Here is a 20426-nt window from a genome sequence, read left to right on the forward strand (position 1 = left end):
AATCTAGCTGCTCGTTAGTCAATGGATCAATTGTACCAATCAGGTCATTTTCTTATCACCACATGGGGAACACTGCTTATTTGTTCCCAATTCACTTGGTCAATACAAAAGATTACTTCTTTTAAAGCTCATTATCTCCTCCTGTTCCATCTCATTTTGTAGGAGTTTATCTGTCAGGTTAGCTATTGTTAAATGTATGTGTGAGAAAGAGAATATGTGCTGATCCAAACCTAATATTGCGTTAACTGTTTCCCTTTTTTTCAGATTGACCCTGTATGTACCCATGTGTGCATGAAGGCATATAATCCTCCTGATGAACCTAATGTGTGATGTTGCCGTAGGATAGGCAGAGGCGCTTGTAGTAATACATCTGGTATTGTAATGACCTTGAGATACAGGAGGAAGAGACGAAGGCGAGACAACAGTCTAAATAAGAAGCAGTTTATTAGACAGCAGGAATAGGCCCTGCATTGCAAATGTCACAGAAGGAATTCTCCCTAATATTTTGAATTGTAAAAGTAAGGGGGAGAGAGATGGACTTCCTGATTTTCAAGAATCTGTTATGTAACCTTACAATTAAGGTAGAGCTAGTACTTCTGGATGGACTTCTTATCTGGACTATCTCGCAAGATGATTGGGCATTTTCCATGACCCATGCAATTCTCTCTCCTCCATATGAAGTGGTCATTATTTTAAGGTCACGGTAGACCATCTTCCATTTTAGAAGAATTTTGCTTGTTGAAATGAAAAGAAAACAAGAAAAAGATGCAGAAAGCTAGGAGCTAATTTTATTTTAATACAGTGGTCAAGAAAATTAAGGACCTAGGATAATTGTTACTGATGAGATATCAGAGGTCATCACAAGGTATGGTAGAAAAAAGTAAAATTAGTAGCTGCAGTGGGGCAGACTGAAGCTCAATTTTTAATGTGTGTTCCATCTTGATTTTTGTCCATATATTGTGGACACCCCTGATTGAAGTGATGCTGGTCCAGGGAAATCTTTTTAAAGCAGTGCCACTGGTGAATGAGCTATTAGGAACTCTGAATCTTTGATAACTGTCATTTAGTAAAATTTAGGCTACGTTTTCCTATATTGAGCAGTGGTATGTGCTATAAAGAATTTTGTCATGCTGTAATTCTGTTAAAACTCAGTAATGCATGTTTTAAGAAAATATTTAGACATTTCTGAACATAAAGTTTTAGGTCCAAATGTTAACAGTTTCAGTCAAAGTAATAATTGCAGATAGTCTATTCCTCATCTACATTTCTTTAAAATTCAAGCAAAGCAACATTGCTAGATTTTTTTCACTGCTTTGCTCATGCACTTTGCCATTTAGAATCAGCCAAGAAACATTTGCATTTACTTAAATATGAATTAAAAATCTAATGGGTTGCCATGTGAGATAGAATGCCATGTGAGATGAGTGTAGGCTTGAAGCTACTTAGTTTCTCACGCTTGAGTGTCTTTGGATTGCAAGTGCTGTAAATTCTCTAGTCTATTTGGAAACATACATAGCTTAGCTTTGCAACCACCATTTTTTATAACATAGTGTTTTTTTAACCTTGGCCACTTTAAGACATGTGAACTTCAACTCCCAGAATTCATGCTGGCTGAGGAATTCTGGGAGTTGAAGTCCACCCTTCTCAAAGTTGCCAAGGTTGAGAAACATTGAGTTTGAGTGAAGCTTCATTTTCAGAGCTATCATTTTCAGTAAAATGATAGATGAACTCCAGCTTGAATTTTAAAATCAAACAGTTCTGATCTGCTCAGACTGCTTGTGCAGCTAGTGCTGGAAAAAGACTGTTCATAAGCTACTCCACTCTTGGTATCTGAATAGGCAACTTCTTGTACAATGTTTAGAAATGGTTTAACAGACATTCGAGCTGCATGAATATGTATGCCACAGGCCCCTTTGGCACGGGTATGGTGTAAATAGGTTCCACCTACCACATCACCTATGAAATCCTCTGAAAAATTATAAGGCTCCATCCTGACCGCTGTAACTCACAGCTTTCCCTCCACCCACACAGAGTTGACATTCTTCGTTTCAGTGGGCCTCTGGAAGTGAAGGGCCAAATAACTGTCTCCTAGTTGTAAATCACTGGTGCAGGATCTGTAAGGAACTCTTGTATTAAACTGAATGCAAAAAAGGCAAGGAGCATAGCCAATACAGGCAAAGAATCCATGAAACAGGATGAGGATTCCCTTCTAGGTTAGCTAGAGTTTTTTTTGTTATTTTTAAAAGAGTGCAATAAATATGACTTTTGTGCATAGTGGATAAGGCATGATGTAAATAAAGGAGTTACAGCATGAAAAATAACATTTACTTTGGGCTGTAAGGAAAATATTGGAGTACGGTAAATAGCTGCATGTAATGTCAAATGAAATAATTCAATGTGTAGGATGTAGTTGGTTGTGGGGGTTTGTGCTATTAGTCATATTTTTACATTTCCATTTGATGGCATAATTCATTTTCTGCTTCCCTTGTGTACAAAAAAGAATGTGTACAAAATGTAAATTATTTGCAGAAAAGGTAATGTCAAAGAAGTCAACTTTCAGACTTCTAAAAGGGCAGAAAGAGGTGATTTTTTGGGTGGTGGTGGTGGGGAGGCATGAGTCACCATCCAATGACTTACATCAAAAGTGATTGTACATTTTTTCCAGAACTAAAGCTGGTTTTATTGTAGTGATGGTAGAGAAATTTCACACCAAGTAGGTCAGACGGGAACCTGTTAAAGGAACCCTACATTTCTCAGTCTAGATAAGGAACAGAGAAAAAACCAATCCTGTTTCAAAGCACAACCTTAACAAGACACTGAGTTGACAGTCCAAGAAAAATATAGCCATTTATACAACAATGGATCCTATTAATTGTTTTTTCCTAGGTAAAATTATTTATGCTCTTAAAAGTTTGTTTTGTGTTCTGTATTTGGGGATCACACATTCATGTGTTCTATGTGTGTGTTCTATGTTCTGGGTTTGAGTGTCACATGTGCATGCGCATGTCTACAAATTTCTGGATGAAGGAGCCGCTTCTAAAAATGGAGGCATTGCTATTTTCCTTGTTTCTCTTTTAGTTCTTTGGACTCTCTGTTAATTGATGTATATAAAAACACTTAAATTGTTCCTGAAGCAGAGAGACTCATTCTGAAAAGAATTTAAACTTAGCACGTTTTCTTCCCACTCCATTAAACCACAAAATGAAGAAAAGCAAGTAAATATGTTCCTATTTACCTCTTCTGGATTACTTCAGCACCAGAGACAATCCCTCTAGGTAGCCGATGACCATATTTACCAAACTCCACCAGATTTTTGCAATTGAGGAAGGAAGGCTTTGGAATCCCCACTCAAGGGGATGACAGGAATCAACCCGTCACATTATAGGCACATGTGTGATTGTGTTTGTACACTTTTGCCTCTATATTGTACTATATAGACCAGAGTATCCCATTATTCGGGATTGTCTCAGTCTTGGAATATAAAGCATATGCTTTACACCATCATTCTGCTTCTACTTTCTCTTACAATTTGTTTTTCACTCTGTTTTTATTAGAGTTCTTTGGGGTGATGTCTAGTGCTGTATATTTCATAATTGGTTTACCATGAGTTTCATTTGCAAGCATCGTTGCAGAAACTGCTGACTACTTATTTTATTATAGGTGAAGAAAATACAGCCAGGCAGCTTCCTAGCTCTTGCAGGTGACTAAGGGAGCATAACCTGGTTATGTGAGAGGCTGCCTTTGCTCAGTGGTTTCTACCCATCAGATTTAATGGGCTAGGCTGGATACACTCTGGATCTCACTGGGGAAGCAACGTCACCTGCAGGACCCTAAGAAGTATGCCTTCTCTGTCATGGAGCCTAGTCTAGGCAACAGTCTCTCTCCCAACTCTGTTGGCCTTTTGGAAGACTCTAAAGACCTGACTCTTCCCGCAGGTAATGGGGCCAGGATATGCATTATCGGAGTTCTGGCAAGGGTATATATGATTGGTGATTATGGAGCGCAGCCTAATTTTGTATTCATCTAGTTTTAAAGTAATGTTTTATTTTGATTTGTTTGCCACCTAGAGTTTATGTGGACATAACGATAGCCATATAAATTAGGTACATTAATACATTTTTTTAAAAAAAAATATGCTGATGCAACTGTGCATCCTTGATCCTGATCCCGAGTGTTTATACAATGGTTACATTTAAGTTTGGAAAAGCCCATAGTAGAACCACACCACAGAGCATATGAAACAAACTTTTCCAGCTTGCTTCTTTGTAAGAGAAAGAACAAAGTTTAATGGGATTTAAGAGAATCCAAGGATTCAACTGATAACGAAGTACTGAATTTGTTTTTCTTACATGCATACTGGTGCCAAATAATATAACTATTGCTTCCATGTTGATTAGGTTTGATACAAAATGCATTCATAAGGGGATGGGTAATTATTACTATTTTTTTTAAAATACAGAGAGAGTGAAGCAGACAACATTTATAGTGATATTATCACCAACAGTAATAAAGAGAAGAGAATAATAGGAAATTTTGCAAAACCACGTTTGCTAAGTTGTATTATGATTCTTGGGCTACATCAAAGGATGAAAGGAGAACTCAACAATTTCAATCACATTTTTAAAAATGGTATTGGATGCATCATTGCAGACACACCTGCTTGTGCCACCTGTACCTATTCGTGAGCCATTCAGATTTGGCAGTATATCTGCAATAGGTTCCTGTCGTGATAGGGCTGCTTTTGAAAAATGTCCCACAAAATGTAACTTGTGTGAAATACTAGATGCTAATCGAGGCAGGAGGCTAGAATCCTGTGATGTCCATATTGCCATCTGTTTTCTGATATTAGAGATTTGAATTCAGCAAGATTTGCTTCTCAACCAATCAACAGAAGGCAATCATAAATCAGTTATGTTCTGTTGCCAAGAAAATGATAAGGCTATGCCCATGAAGAGATGAGTTGGACATTCAGATTAATCAATTAATGCGGCACCCAAAGAGACTTTCATGCATCAATACAAAACAACAAAATGCACATGTAGCCCTATTCCTAATGTTGTCAACTTGTATGTCATAGACTTTCACTCCCCACCCAAACTTTTTTTCCTAATACCTTACAGAAAGGTATAGGAGCAGATTAAATTCCTGAAGGGAGGTGTCCAAGAGTGGAGGCACACCATCCAAACAAGCAGTGTTTGGGAGCCATCATAGAGAACCACTAGCAAGTTCTCCTGAGATATACAGTGTTAGGCAAGTAGAGACCTGTTGGAAAAAGACATCCTGTAAGTATGTCTGCCATGCCATGTAGAAATTTAAGGAGTAATATTCTGACCTAGGCTTCCCAAAAGCACGAAGCTGATTCTTCTTCCTGATAAAACCCTTTTTATTTAGTTTAAAGTGAATTCGTCTGCAGCAAAGTCCCGGCCAACAGTCTTTCAAGAGACTTCACAACTACAGACTTTTATCAGACTTGCAGAGCTGCTAGGCCAATATCTTCCAAACGCCACTCTGTAGCAGACAATACTTGGCAAGAAGTCAGGAACAGATCTTCACCCTAATGAATTGAGCTAATTTCCTCCTGCAAACTCCACTCCCCTTTATTCCCTATGGGAGGTGCCATTCACCACCTGTGGCTTTAATCCAGAGTTGACCCTTGTTCCTTAGCTATTCCCTTCTTCTGGCATCTCTGCGCCTGCACACACTGGGAACAGGCTCCAGCTGTTCTTCTGTCCCATTAATGTCCAACTCTGAAGGCGGCTGATAACTGTCAGATGGTCCTAGCCCCATTTCTGCCTCTGATGCAGAGCACTCATCAGAGCCTTCCCCAGACTCGAGGACTGGCCCATGTTCTCCCCAAACTCCTCACTCTCTGAGTCTGCACCAGCTCTGCTGGTGTGCCAAAACAAGTAAAACCAATGCTTTGAAAATACTTGAAAGCAAATTAAGTAGTATAAAGCCCAGAGGATGGGTATTATGGTTCTCACTGGCATATACCAGGCAGCACTTGAGCTACTACATTATGGACAACTGAAACTTTGACATGATTTTGAAAGGCAGCCCATATAGAGTACACTGTAGTCACCCACACAGTAAGTAATGGGAACATTAGTTACTGTTGCAACATCCTTACATGCCAGGTAAGGTATGATTGATATACCAGACAGAGTTAGGAAAAGGCTCCCTGGCCATGACTTCACCTTCTTAGCCAGAGGGAGCCCCAAATCATTGACCTGCTTTCTCAGAGACAGAGTCATTCCATGAAGAGATAACATGGAGACATCAGAAAACTGCATCTTGCTCGGGTTCAATTTTAGCCAGACATTGACCGCTTCTCCTGTATGGCCCTGGGATAGATGAGGACGGGCTGTTATTCAGCCTAGACAATAACGAATGGATTGTTTTCCCTGAATCAAGCACTATATCCAAATCCTGGCAGTTAATCAATAGAAAAGTTCAGTGCGAAGTTTTTACACTCTGCTGTTATAGCTGCTAATGTTTATAATCCATTCTCAGGAGCTGTTATCACACTTCCTGAACCGGAACTTAGAAGAGGCTTCTCAGGTGCTTGATGAAACATGCCTAGCGATAAGAATCTCTACTGCATTGATGAAGCAACTCAAAAGTAGTCTGGAGACCAGCTGTATAGATATTTTGCCTTATGCTTCTCAGACTTGGGGCTAGATTATTATTTGTTGACATAAAAAGCATTTATGAAAAGATTCTGGCTCCAACAAGTGCCGCAGACACTCTATAAGCCAAGATATTCCTTCTTGTCCTACAATCTTCCAATAAAACTAACTGCAGAAGAACAATTTTTTAAAAAGCTAAAAAGATCCATAAGGCTTGAAAGTCCAGGAAGAGGTCAAAGGCAGAAGAACCTATTGATCTAGCGCCGTAATGGTGAACCAATGGCACGCGTGCCCTCTCCATCACCCAGCTCAGCTCTACCACGCATGCGCGTCTACCTCCCACCAGCCAGCTGATTTTCGGTCCTCTGCCACTCATGCGGGAGACGCATGCGCATGCGTGAGGGGTGGGAGGGTTGTACACGCATGTGCAGGAGGTGGGGAAGAGCACGGGTAAGTGCGGCACACATCCCTGCACCCCGTTTTTGGTCCCAGGAGGCTTCAGGGAGGCCTGCTAGGCCCAAAACAGAGCACAAGGGGAGGTTGTGCACATGCACAGGGGGCATGCATACATGCGCAGGGGGAGGGGTGAATTGCATTATGGGTGTGAGCATGCACGGATGCACTGTCCTGCGCATGCACACACTTTCAGCACACGAGGACAAAAAGGTTAACCATCACTGACCTAATGGGACTCACTGGTTTGACAATTTTTTATTGCATTCTATATACCTTGATAGATGAAAATTCTTATTTCGCCTTAAGTCAAACATACAGAAGTCTAGCCTATAACCCTACCAAATATGAGATAGATAACATAGGTTTTCTCCCTCTTTCCTTGCAAATAACCTAAAAGGTTAAAATATACTGTGCAATCTGTTGCCAATATTCTGCATATACATACACAGAGAAATTCCTTTAAGATGAGAACACTGTACATCTGCTTGCAATCATCTATAGTTCCCTTTAGAAATGCTGCTTTACAGTCTGAGCAGAAATATGATTCTTCTTCCCTGTGAAATTCTTCATGGAACATTTTTTTTCTGAAAAGGGCTGGCTTTTTGCAGTATGGAATTAATGTCCTTCAAACATTAGCCCTGACGATTTTAAGAAAAGTGTGATAATTTATTTGTCTGTTGCTCAGTTACTTCTTGTATCCCTTTCAGGAGCTAGGTATGCTTAAAATAAAAACCAACTTGTTCCTGTAGTAGAAAAGGTGTATCCTTCCCAGCTAAACAGGAAGACAGGAGCAAATTACTTGAAAGGTATTTTATTAAATAAACTGCATTTAAATTAGGAATGAGAACTTTTAAAAAAATACAACAAATGAATTTATATACAAGGAAGAAACTCTTGAGTTTCATATTATTGCAAGTTAAATGAAAGCTGGTTATAAAGACTGTGATTTAACCCTCATGGTATTTAAATGTAATACGTAATATTCTTTGGTTTGCATAGGGAAATATAGTTGTGGAATGTTTCTTCTGTTTTATTAATCGTTGAGGCTGGATGTAATCTCTTCCTGCTTGCAATATTAAGTATAACCTAGGTTGTGTTCCATATGTCGTTAAAGCAAGTTTTGCTTTATACTACTGAATCTTAAGAAGCAAAAAATAATCATATTAATTAATTGAATGACTTTTTTAAAGAGGCAAAATCCTTCATTACATGCTTCTTAAATATGAAACATAATATAATTAGATATCCTTATTCCTTCTGGTATTTCTAATATTACTTTTTGAACTATTATTATTAATATCAGTACCTAAAATAATTAATAATTAGTCCAGCAGAATTTGTTTTCCTGTTTTTCACTAAGCAAAGGTTTAATGGGCAGTCCAAGAACTCTTTCTACCAAGTGCAATGGAGTGCATAGATGTACTTTTATATACACACTGTTATACTTGTGCAAGATGCTACAATGCTCTTGTGCAAGTCATTAACTTCAATAAATCTTTCAAGTGTGTTCTGCACATATTTGGAACAGCAAGTAAAAAATGCTGCAGCCTTTCCCTTATTTTTAAAGATAGATGTTGTTTTATCATTTTAACAAAATTCTTTGTTGCCAAAACATTAATCATGTTTATCTGTTGCTTGTTTAAAAAGTGTCATACTCCACTTGGAAATGTGTGCTCTCTTCTGTAGTGATTTTAAGTACTGTTTTTATTTTTTCACCTTTTATCTGTGGTTTTAGCATTACTTTTTTCAAATTATTTTAAAACAGATTAATTTCAACAAGAGTGAAATGAAAAGGAAAGCCATATATAATAATGCGTAGTGCCTTAAACCGGTTGATTATGGCAATGAAATCATGATTAAAGTTTAGCACAACAGTGTAATTCTAATTATATAAAAATTAATAAGGCAACTGATTTGACATTGTTGTAGTACTTTGCAGGCAGTGCCAAATCTGATATTCTATTTTGTTACATTTAACAATGAAGAATCTCCAAAGAATAACTTTCACTCAAGAGTTCAGCAGACATGAATCTAAAAAAGCCTAACAGATTTCTTTTTTTTTGAAAAGATTTTTTTTTATTTTAATTAAACCAAAATACAAAAAAAGAATCATCATTGTATCTTGTAGAAAGCATGTCAATTGGTTACAGATAACTTTCGTGCATTTCTTCCACAGTCATTACTTATAGTTCATATTAGATTACACTTTAAATCAAAAATCTTTGTATATCTTACTATCAATGTACCACAATTCTCATTTGACTACAATTATTTGAATGTGCTTTTACCTCAAATAATTCATAAACCACATAATGGCGTTCATTAGCTATTTCAAAAATCCTCCAATAACATTACACCTTTATGACATGTTCTAAGTAAAAGTCAATTAATAAAGTTTCTAAACCTTTCCCCCTCACCTTTTTTTCCCAACTCGCTAAACCTAACAGATTTCTGAGTTCTGAGATCAGGTCTTTAGTCTGCTTATTTTATATAAACAAAACTAATATGCATGCCTTTTTACTACTGACAATGTATAAAAATGGATGGACATAAAATGGAATGAAATAATTCATCATAACTGCCATCTGAAACAGCAAATGGATGCGTGAGAAATAATGATTTATGAAAAACTTTATACTTCTATTTCTTCTTATATCATCTAAATCAGTGTTTCTCAACCTTGGCCACTTGAAGATGTCCGGACTTCAACTCCCAGAATTCCCCAGCCAGCATTCGCTGATCTAAATACTAAGGGCCATATTCATCCAATAAGGAAGGACAATGGGTAAAATAAATTATTGTGTAGATTAAAGCAATCCTAAGAAAAAAAAAAATGTGACTTGCACATTCAGTTTCATAAATCTTCCTTGTTTCTATAGGACAACTGGGTCTCATGTTCGTCTGTATATATAAAAAAAAGCTTCTCTTATTAGTGGCTTTTTAGACATTATCTTACTCTCTTTAATAAATAAATGAAATATTGTGAAGATGGATGGGCATAGGCTTCTAGGGGCAACTGCTCTTTCAGTTGCCCTTAGAAGCCTATCCCTGTATGTAGGAGATACCCCCTTAACTAAGAAGGAATGAAAATAGCGATCATTCGTAATTTATTGAACAGGGTTACAATTTGCTACTTGGCTAATACAGGCAGTTCTCAACTTATGATCACAATTGAGCCCGTAGTTTAGGTTGTTAAGCAAGGAACTTGTTACACGTTTTGCCCCAATTTACAACTTTTCTTGCCACGTGGTTAAGTGCAGTTGTTATATTAGTAGCATGGCCGTTAAGTGAATCTGGCTTCCCCATTGACTTTGCTGGTCAGTAGGTCGCAAAAAGGGATCACGTGATCCCTGGACGCTGCAACTGTCATAAATATGAACCAGCTGTCAAGCATCCGAATGAGAATCACATGACCATGGCGAAGTTGCAATGGTCATAAGTGTGAAAAATGGTCATAAGACACATTTTCAGTGCCGTTGTAACTTCAAAAAGTCACTAAATGAACTGTTGCAAGTCGAGGACTACCTGTAATAATGTTTTTCTCCTTATCTATTCTAAGAATGGGAGAAGTGTGGAGGAGTTAGCTTTCTAAAGACAAGAGGGGAAATTAGTAATTAAAAACTGCTTTGACTTTTCTTTTCCTGGAAGCTCTAAGGGCCTTGCAAAGTTAGTTAATTTTGTTAATTAAAGTTTGTTAATATATATGTAATATATGTTCTGGATCCTGCCTGTAATGGAATGTCATCTGGTAGAGCTCCTTTTCAATCATGGTATCCACCGGTGGTGGGATTCAATTTTTTTTAGTACCGGTTCTGTGGGTATGGCTTGATGGGCGTGGCAGGGGAAGGATACTGCAAAATCCTCATTCCTTCCCGATCAGCAGGGACTTGGGAGGCAGAGAAGAGATGGGGGTGGGGACAGTCAGAGGTGGTATTTATTAGTTCTCCGAACTACTCAAAATTCTTCCTGAATCAAAGTAAATGGGAATATTTTAAGGGCTTTCCTTTTTTTCATTATTTTCAGGAATGATTTACATTCCTTGCTTGTAGCCAAATTCTCTTATACTGCCAGTAAAGTTAGTCACATGCTGCCCTTAGAGGAATTCATCACCAATTGGAACATTCTTATACTGCATTGTGTTTTTATTCTTATTTTTTAAACAGGTTTTATTTTGAACTCTGTTCTCTGCCTACCCTAAACTCTGTCTGTATAAAGTTACCTCAGATTGTAACCCTATTAAAGGGATGCTCACAAGATGAACACTTTTCCAAAAAGAAAAAAAGACCCTTGAGCTTCCCATTCTAGTGTTTCTAATTTACAGTAATTATCTACACCAAGTATAATTGCACGTTGCATGTTATCACACCCTTGACATGAACATATGTGCTAATCAGCAGCAGAAATTTTTATGGCTTAGGAAAAGAATCTGGCCCAATGCAACCACTGAATTAAATCTTCCTTTGGTGCTTCTATTCACATCATTGTGGTATACTTCTTGATGCCGATTCTTTAACTATTGAAATAAAATGCCTAGTTATAAGCCGTTCTTTCGCCTGGCATTCATTTCTGCATCTGCATTAGAACTAGTCAGGAGAGCACCGAGATTGGAAGTGCTGGAAGTGCTGTTTCATAGAAAGCTATCATTTTCCAGACAATTACCTAGTTCAGGCTTCACTTGCTTTGTGTATTAGGCTTAAAGCTTAATGCAGCTTCACAAATGCTTTATTAAGTAAAACTTCCATTTTAGAAGGAGACAATGCATCCTAAAGGGAATATGAGGAATTTACTGCCCCCTTGCAGAAGGAAAGAATATTAAAGCAGAGTTAATTAGATGGCGCAATGTATGAACTCTTCTCCCCTATGAGGCACAGAAAGCATTAAAGCCGAAGATTTGCATGTACACACCCACCAAAAAGGAGCACGGGGCTTCAGATCCAGAAACTGGGCTCCTCAATAACATTTGTCTGATGAAATCATCCAGTAAAAGGCTGCTACAATCTCTTTGCAGTTAGAAAATGGATTAAATGTGTTTGCTTTGGTGTTCAAGGACTGATTTGTTTCTGACATATTTGTGTCATATAAGATAATAGTTCTTTTCTTGCTGTTACTTATATTATTTGCTTGATTCATGGATTTGATGCTGACTTTGGTTTTATTCTTCATAATATGCTTTAGCAGTAATTTTATGGCAAAAAATAAATAAATGAACCATCTTATTCAGGACCCTATGAAGTATATATTTTAAATGACAAATGAATACACCGGGGACAAATAAAATGTTGGTGTCAGCTTCTGCTTTGCTGTTGCTTCAGCTGCCATGAAACGGGAAGGGGGGGGCGTGTGTGTGGGAGGGCTTTAATTGATGTGCTGGAGGAATGTTCTAGGATGTACCAGTCGTTGGGATTACGCATGCGTACGTGTTTCCCGCCTGCATCAACGGCCTACACATTCCATCTTCGGCCTGTCTTTTTGAAGTTATCTCACACCTGACATTTGAAGGACTTATGATTGGACTGGAGCTTTGATCCTAAGGGGGGGGAACGGGTTTTCCTATATATCAATTGCTTTCGCGCCATATTATTCAGATCTTGCTTCACTACTGCTCGCTTACCATTTATAATTAGTAAAAGTACTTTGGATTTCTAACCCATGGAGTCTCTTAGTCTTCTTTCCTAATTATGGAGTGGAGTGGGGCGTGACAAGAAGCAAGATCTGAATATATCCCTTTCCAGGAGATTTACGTCTACCGAGAAGGGAAAGAATGTCTTCTCCGACCAGAGAGGAGGAGGGCGCAGTTGGAGGGGATTCCAGTGAACTAGGACCTCCCGACCTTTCTTTACACCAGCCCAGCCCGTCTGACCGACCTTTGCACGAAGATTTATTTCAACTGCAAATTTCCAGTCAGCCTGAACCTTCCCCCCCACCCCGTTGGTCAATTTCAGCGGGGCAAAGAGAGATAGAGACAAGCTGGAATGCTGGGCTCACCCAAAGACCACCTCCACAAACTTCGCTGGAGCCAGGTGCTGTGAGAAAACCTCAGGCGAGTGAAGTCCCTGACTATTGGAGCCAAAGGTACTGTGGGGAAAGCAGAGGGGGCGATGAAGGAGAATGGAGAGGCTATCAGCACCGGGGCCCGATGAGAAAACCCCAGCGGAGTGAATTACCTGATTATTGGGGTCAAACATTTTTGGAAGAGAGAAGGGGGGAGGAGGAAGGAGACTGGAGAAACTGGCAACGTTACCCACGCCAGGATTCTCCCCCACCCCCCCCTCGGCCCGTGTCTCCCCCTGCGGCTAGAGGTTTCGCTGATCAAAGAGGACCTCCCCCCCAGCCTCCCCCCTGAAGACATCGAATGGCTAAAATCCCTCCCTTGCCTGTACGTTTTAAGGGGGATTCTACTAGCCTTCCCTCCTTTCTTATGCAGGTGTTTAACTACATGGAAATTTATGGCCGGGACTTTGAATCTGACACTTTAAGGGTCAGAATGATTCTTTTATCTTTGGATGGTGAGGCGGCTACATGGTCGACTGCTTTGCACATGTCTGGCTCTCCCCTCTTGGGGAATTTCAACCGTTTTATGGAGGCTTTCCGCCAACGTTTTGATGACCCATTAACTGAGAAGCGGAACAAATTGAAGTTTTTAACCTTCGACCAAGACGATAGACCTGTCGCCCAATACATCCAGGAATTTCAGTGTCTCTCACAATACATGAGAGGATGGGGGGAGGACGCCCTTCTGGACAGATTTGCTGAAGGGTTGAACGCAGACATTTATCAACAATGTGTCAATCGTAACCTGCCAAGACGCTTAATCACGTGGTTTGAGCATGCTGCAGACGCCGAGCTTGACTTAATCCGTCTGCGTTATGCCACAGAAGAAAGAAGGAAGCGGAAAGAGAGGGCTGCCAGGTCCCTCCCCCCTCCTACTACACAATCGTTTTCCAAACGACGAGGCGACGCGAGAGGGCCCCCTTCTGGCTCCTCCAGACCGTTAACATGCTTTCGTTGTGGCAAGCTTGGGCACACCGCCCCCGAATGTCGGGCTAAACTGCCTCTCTCTGCCCAACCCCCTCCCAGACGTGATGACAAGCCTGCCAGAGGCTCTGAAAAGAAGAAGAAGGAGACAGCGTTCGCTGGGGAAACCAACCCCCCTCCTTTTGCCCAGCCATTAAAGGATGACGCAGATGCTAACTCCTCTTCTTCTGAGGACTCTGATGACGACACATCGCCTCGCTGGGTGAGTTCAAACAAGGGGCCCCTTCTCATCCCTATTGAATTAAAAGTTCCTCCTGAGGGGACCCCTGCCACCCTCCTAGCTTTACTTGATTCCGGCTGTTCCCGATCCATGATCAATCCCGCCATGGTAGAAAAATTGGGCATCAAATTGCGCACTTTGAAAACCCCGATTGTGTTTTGCCAAATAGATGGATCGATTGCGGGGGGGGGGGGGGGCGCCCATTTTTTTACTGAGCCTTTGGAAATGAGGATGGGTATGCATACTGAATTAATCTCTTTTGTGGTCACGCCTGGCATGGACAGGCCACTCATTTTGGGCATCCCATGGCTCCGAAAGTGGAACCCTCACATAAATTGGCGGACAGGCCGCTTGCGTGTTCGCTCAAAGGTGCCTCCAGTGGGGGAGGGCTCTCCGGACCGACCTGACGTCACTAACGTTCCTGAAGTAGCCGCTAGAGGGCAGGAGAGGATTGCAGGAGAGGACAAAATCCCGAAAGAATATTTGGATCTTAAGGATGTCTTCAGCGAGCAATCTTCGGACATTCTACCCCCCCACAGGCCTACTGATTGCTCCATTGACATTTTACCCGGGGTCAAACTCCCAAAACCCCGCATTTACTCCATGTCACCCAGGGAAATGGAGGAGATGCGTTCTTTCATTGACAAAAATTTGAAACGTGGGTTCATTGAACCGGCTCGACCCAAAGTGGCTGCCCCTGTACTATTTCGTGAAAAGAAAGATGGGTCTCTTCGTTTATGCTGTGACTTTCGCAACCTTAACGCGATCTGTACTCAAAACCTCTACCCACTGCCATTGATGAAGGACTTGTTAGCGCAACTGGGGAAGGGCCGCATCTTCACAAAATTGGACCTGCGAGAAGCTTACTATAGAGTACGCATTAAGGAAGGGGACGAATGGAAGACCGCATTCAACTGCCCTCTTGGTTGTTTCCAGTTCCGAGTTATGCCTTTTGGCCTACAGGGGGCTCCTGCTGTGTTCATGCAATTTATTAATGAGATCCTGCACGATCATCTCTATAAGGGCGTTATCGTATATCTGGACGATATCCTCATTTATACTCGCTCTTACGACCACCACGTCAATCTGGTGCGCACTGTTTTGAAAAAACTCCGTGCTGCCAACCTGTATGCCAAATTGTCTAAGTGCGAGTTTCACCAAACGACTATTGACTATCTGGGCTACCGTATCTCCTCTGATGGCGTTGAAATGGACCCTGAAAAAGTGAAGGCGGTCACTGAGTGGGACGCACCCAAAACTCGTAAACAGTTGCAAAAATTTTTGGGTTTCGCTAATTTCTACCGTCAATTTATTCCCTCTTTTGCCAACATTGCTCTCCCTATTACTAATTTACTCAAGACTAAAGGCGACCCGAAGCCTAAACCCAATAAGCCTTTGGACTGGACCATGGAATGCCAGGCGGCATTCGAAAAACTTAAACGCCTTTTTGCCGCTGAACCAGTTCTTAAACATCCTGATCTCAACCAGCCTTTCGTCGTCCAGGCGGATGCCAGTGATGTCGCCGTTGGGGCCGTTCTGCTACAAGCCAATGACCAAGGTAACTTACAGCCTTGCGCGTACACCTCACGTAAACTCACTGACACAGAGCAGCGCTGGGCGGTTTGGGAGAAGGAGGCTTTTGCGGTCCGTTGGGCCCTCGCTACTTGGCGCCATTTCCTCGAAGGCTCTAAACACCCATTTGAGGTGTGGACTGACCACAAAAACTTGGAAGCGTTACGCACACCTCGTCGTCTCTCCCCCAAACAGATGCGTTGGGCCCAATATTTTAACCGTTTCAATTTCACTCTAAAGTATATCCCGGGCGGAAAGAACTTCATGGCCGATGCTTTGTCCCGATTACCTCAGTATAATTGTTCCAAACTGAGTATCGTCCAACCGCTCTTGGCAGCTCCGGTACTCACACGTCAACAGACCAAAGCTCAGGAGGAAGTGCCTCACGATCTACTTTCTGACCTCAAAGCGGCTCTTCCTCACGACGACTGGTTCTTGACCCATCGGGACGAGTGCACCATGAGGGACGATCTACCGTGGATTGGTGCTAAATTATACGTCCCCGCTTCCCTACGACTTGTCGTCCTTCGTCGCGCTCATGACTCCAGGATGGCGGGTCATTTTGGATTCGTCAAAACTTTGCACCTCGTAAAGAGACAATTCTGGTGGCCTTCTTTAAAAAAGGACATTGAACTTTATGTGGCCAGTTGCCCAGTTTGCGCTGCCGCCAAAAAGCCGCCGGGGAAACCGCAGGGACTTCTACAGTCTGTCGCCCGCCCGGTTGCACCTTGGAAGGAGATTTCTATGGACTTTATTGTTGAGCTCCCCGAGAGCCAGGGGCACACCGTCATCTGGGTGGTCACTGATTTGTTTTCCAAGCAAGTTCATTTCGTGCCTTGCCACAAAATTCCTTCCGCCAAGGCGTTGGCTAAATTATTTCTTTCCCACATCTACCGGTTACATGGGGTTCCCGACCGTATTATCTCCGATCGTGGAGTCCAATTCACATCTAAATTTTGGAAGGAGTTCCTCGCACGCATTGGTTCCGCCCAAGGCCTTAGCTCCGCCTACCATCCTCAGACTAATGGCGGCTGTGAACGTACTAATTCCGTCCTTGAACAATATTTACGTTGTTTCATCAATTATCAACAGGACGATTGGGTTGACTTGTTACCACATGCTGAAGTGGCCTATAACAATTCGGTTCACTCCAGTACGGGCTTCACCCCTTTCCGGGTCGTTTACGGCCAGGATTTTGTTCCTATTCCCGAACTGCCTACGGCCCAGCCTCAGGTTCCTTCCGTTGCAGACTGGAGTGAACGTCTCAGTCGCCTTTGGCCCCTGACTCTTTCCACCTTGGACGCTGCCCATAAGGCTCATAAGAAGCAGGCTGATAAGAAACGCTCTCAGCCCTATGAGTACCACGTTGGAGATTTAGTGTATTTGTCCACGAAATTCTTGCATACTACACAAAAATCGAAGAAATTGGGTCCCAAGTATGTTGGCCCTTTCCCAATTGTGAAAGTTATCAATCCTGTTTCTGTTCGTTTGCAATTGCCCAAGCATCTCAACCGTATCCACCCAGTGTTCCACATTAACCTCATCAAACCAGTTCGGGTGTCCAACCTAAGGCCCACAGATGACCCTCCGCCTGCTCCGTTACTTGTGGATGGGGAACATCATTTTGAAATTCATGACATTCTTGATTCCCGTAGGCACCGTAATCGCATCCAATACCTTGTGGCTTGGAAACATTTTCCCCCCTCCCACACGGAATGGGTTGATAAGTCCCACGTTCGTGCGCCCCGCTTACTCCAGAAATTTTATGCTTCTTATCCCGACAAGCCTTGACTTCTCTCCCCTCCCTTTTTCATTTGTTTTGTTATTTGTCTGTTTTGTTTGTTTTTTCTTCCAGGCCTGACAGCCTTTTTCCGGGGGACGGCCGGATGTCAGCTTCTGCTTTGCTGTTGCTTCAGCTGCCATGAAACGGGAAGGGGGGGGCGTGTGTGTGGGAGGGCTTTAATTGATGTGCTGGAGGAATGTTCTAGGATGTACCAGTCGTTGGGATTACGCATGCGTACGTGTTTCCCGCCTGCATCAACGGCCTACACATTCCATCTTCGGCCTGTCTTTTTGAAGTTATCTCACACCTGACATTTGAAGGACTTATGATTGGACTGGAGCTTTGATCCTAAGGGGGGGGAACGGGTTTTCCTATATATCAATTGCTTTCGCGCCATATTATTCAGATCTTGCTTCACTACTGCTCGCTTACCATTTATAATTAGTAAAAGTACTTTGGATTTCCAACCCATGGAGTCTCTTAGTCTTCTTTCCTAATTATGGAGTGGAGTGGGGCGTGACAGTTGGCAAAAAGGCTTATAATTTGCATTCTGAGTCTGCCTTTAGATTTATCTGCAAACACAGCCTTATAAGCATTTCACCATGCAATTATTGGAAGATTATTTTTAAAAAAATAATGATATATAAATAGTGGATTTTATATGCTTAAAATTGGGGCCCATGAGAATAGGCTGCCAGAGTTGTGTGATTATTAGAACTTACACAAATAGTATAAAAGAATTAGCAAACTTCATTAGGAAGACTGACTGTGACCTTACAGTCCTCAGGGATAAAACACTTTGCTTGCCTTTTGTGTTTCCTTGTTTCTTTTCATTTCCCTATTTTTGGTGCTATCTTGCCTGATGAAAAATCCTGGGGTACTGAACAACTTGTACATCTTTTTGGGCTATTTTGATTGACCCAATCGAAGTATTACCAGTGGTTATTAAACAGTTTCATGGATGGACATGACTGCTCCTGTAATGGAAACCTTCAGAGACGCGTGGTTAAAGGTGCATACTACAGTCAGTAGTGGGATCCTACCAGTTTAACAACTGGTTCAGTGATTGTGTCCTTTGCGCGCATGTAGTTTTGAGAAAACTTACCTTCCATATTACTGTTGGGGAGGAAAACAGCTGAGCCGTAGTTGTCTGCTTTGCTGTGCAACTTAGCTGAGAGGATATAGTTCAGTACAGCACAGGGGCAAACGGGCGGGCCCACTTGATCGTTGGAGTGAACCGGTTCATTCCCAGCTGATTGTTGGAGCTATCGGTTCATCCGAACTGGTCCGAACCAGTAGAATCCCACTCTTGACTACAGTAGACTCTCAGAGAGATTCTGCCAAACTGTAAGATGTTTTTTTTTTCTGATGGATTAATTGATGGAGCAAAATTCAGAAATATAACAGTTTAAAATTGCTAATCTATCAACTACTACTAATCTGCCTAACATGTAAGCTGCATCTTAACCAACAGCGTTTATTCCTGTACCATTGCCTTATCCTTTTCTTAAATGCAGAACAAGTTTAATCCTACATTTTAAAAAAATGTATGACTTTTAAGAAAAATTTGTTAGTCAGAAAAGCTGCTCCCAGAGGTCTCCTTCTGATTTTTAACATTCAGAAAGTAAAAAATAGTTTTCCTTTCCACCTGAGGATGGGGAGTAGGGCAATTAGGTAGCTTATTGGTTTCTGGCGCTACACTGACTCCATTATGTCTTCCTAGCTGCTGTCACAAGAGGCATGTGGGTAGTAGAATGGGGGTAATCGTTTCTCAAATTGGAAATAAGATTTCTTAATGCAGTTTTACATTTCCCTCTTACCTAATCTCTCCAGTAAATCAGGTCAGGTAGATAAACTTGCTCACAAAATGGTCACAACCCTATTGGTAATTAAGTTTATCAAATTAAGCCATGATCTATATTTTACTTTTAGCTTTCCATTCTTCAACCATAGGAATAAATTAATTAATATTTTAAAACAGTACTTCCTTGCAGCTAATGAAATGTGTTGCAGTCAGGAAAAGCTCACATCATAACTTCAGAAGCCTAAGGAAACTCTCTTGCCACCTAGCTCCAAATTTGGAAACTGTTATATAAGTCATAGTTGTGGATGTAAACATCTAGTAAGCATTTCCTTTATACTACCTTGCCAAAGAGTGTATTGGAATTGACCCAGCTTAATAAGAAAGTTGTTAACTTCCTTTCTACTATTCTTTCTTTGGTAAATTGAAACCCACAAGAAAAGATTGCAAAAGCCAATACATATCTGAAGGTGTGATAGCTTTTCCAGTCATGCTACAAAAGAGAAAGATACTATTTTGAGTAGCAAGAGGCCTGAACCCAGCCTCTCAATCTTCAGGCAGTCATCATGTAACTTGAACAGTCTGAAATGGATTTTCATCTCTTTGCTATAGGAATTAGGGTACTATGGGAATTTCGGAGATAATTCCCTCTAAGCAACAGGAAACTGCCAAATCATGTCCCATAGGTGCTTATTCAGGAGGCAACTGGACTTTTATGTTTTTTCATTTGAAGATGTTTTGTTTCTCATCCAAGAAGCTTCTTCAGCTCTGATGGACTTCTTGAATGAGAAGCGAAATGTCTTCAAAAGAAAAAACAAAGTCCAGTTGCCTCCTGAAAAAGCACCTTTGGGGCAACCATGACCTGGATGACTGAAGTTTCTCTAGACTTTTGCTAAAATCATGGTGCCAGAATTCGGGTGTTACAAATGG

The sequence above is a fragment of the Thamnophis elegans genome, chromosome 11, assembly GCF_009769535.1.
Source record: "Thamnophis elegans isolate rThaEle1 chromosome 11, rThaEle1.pri, whole genome shotgun sequence".
Classification (NCBI taxonomy): Eukaryota; Metazoa; Chordata; class Lepidosauria; order Squamata; family Colubridae; genus Thamnophis; species Thamnophis elegans.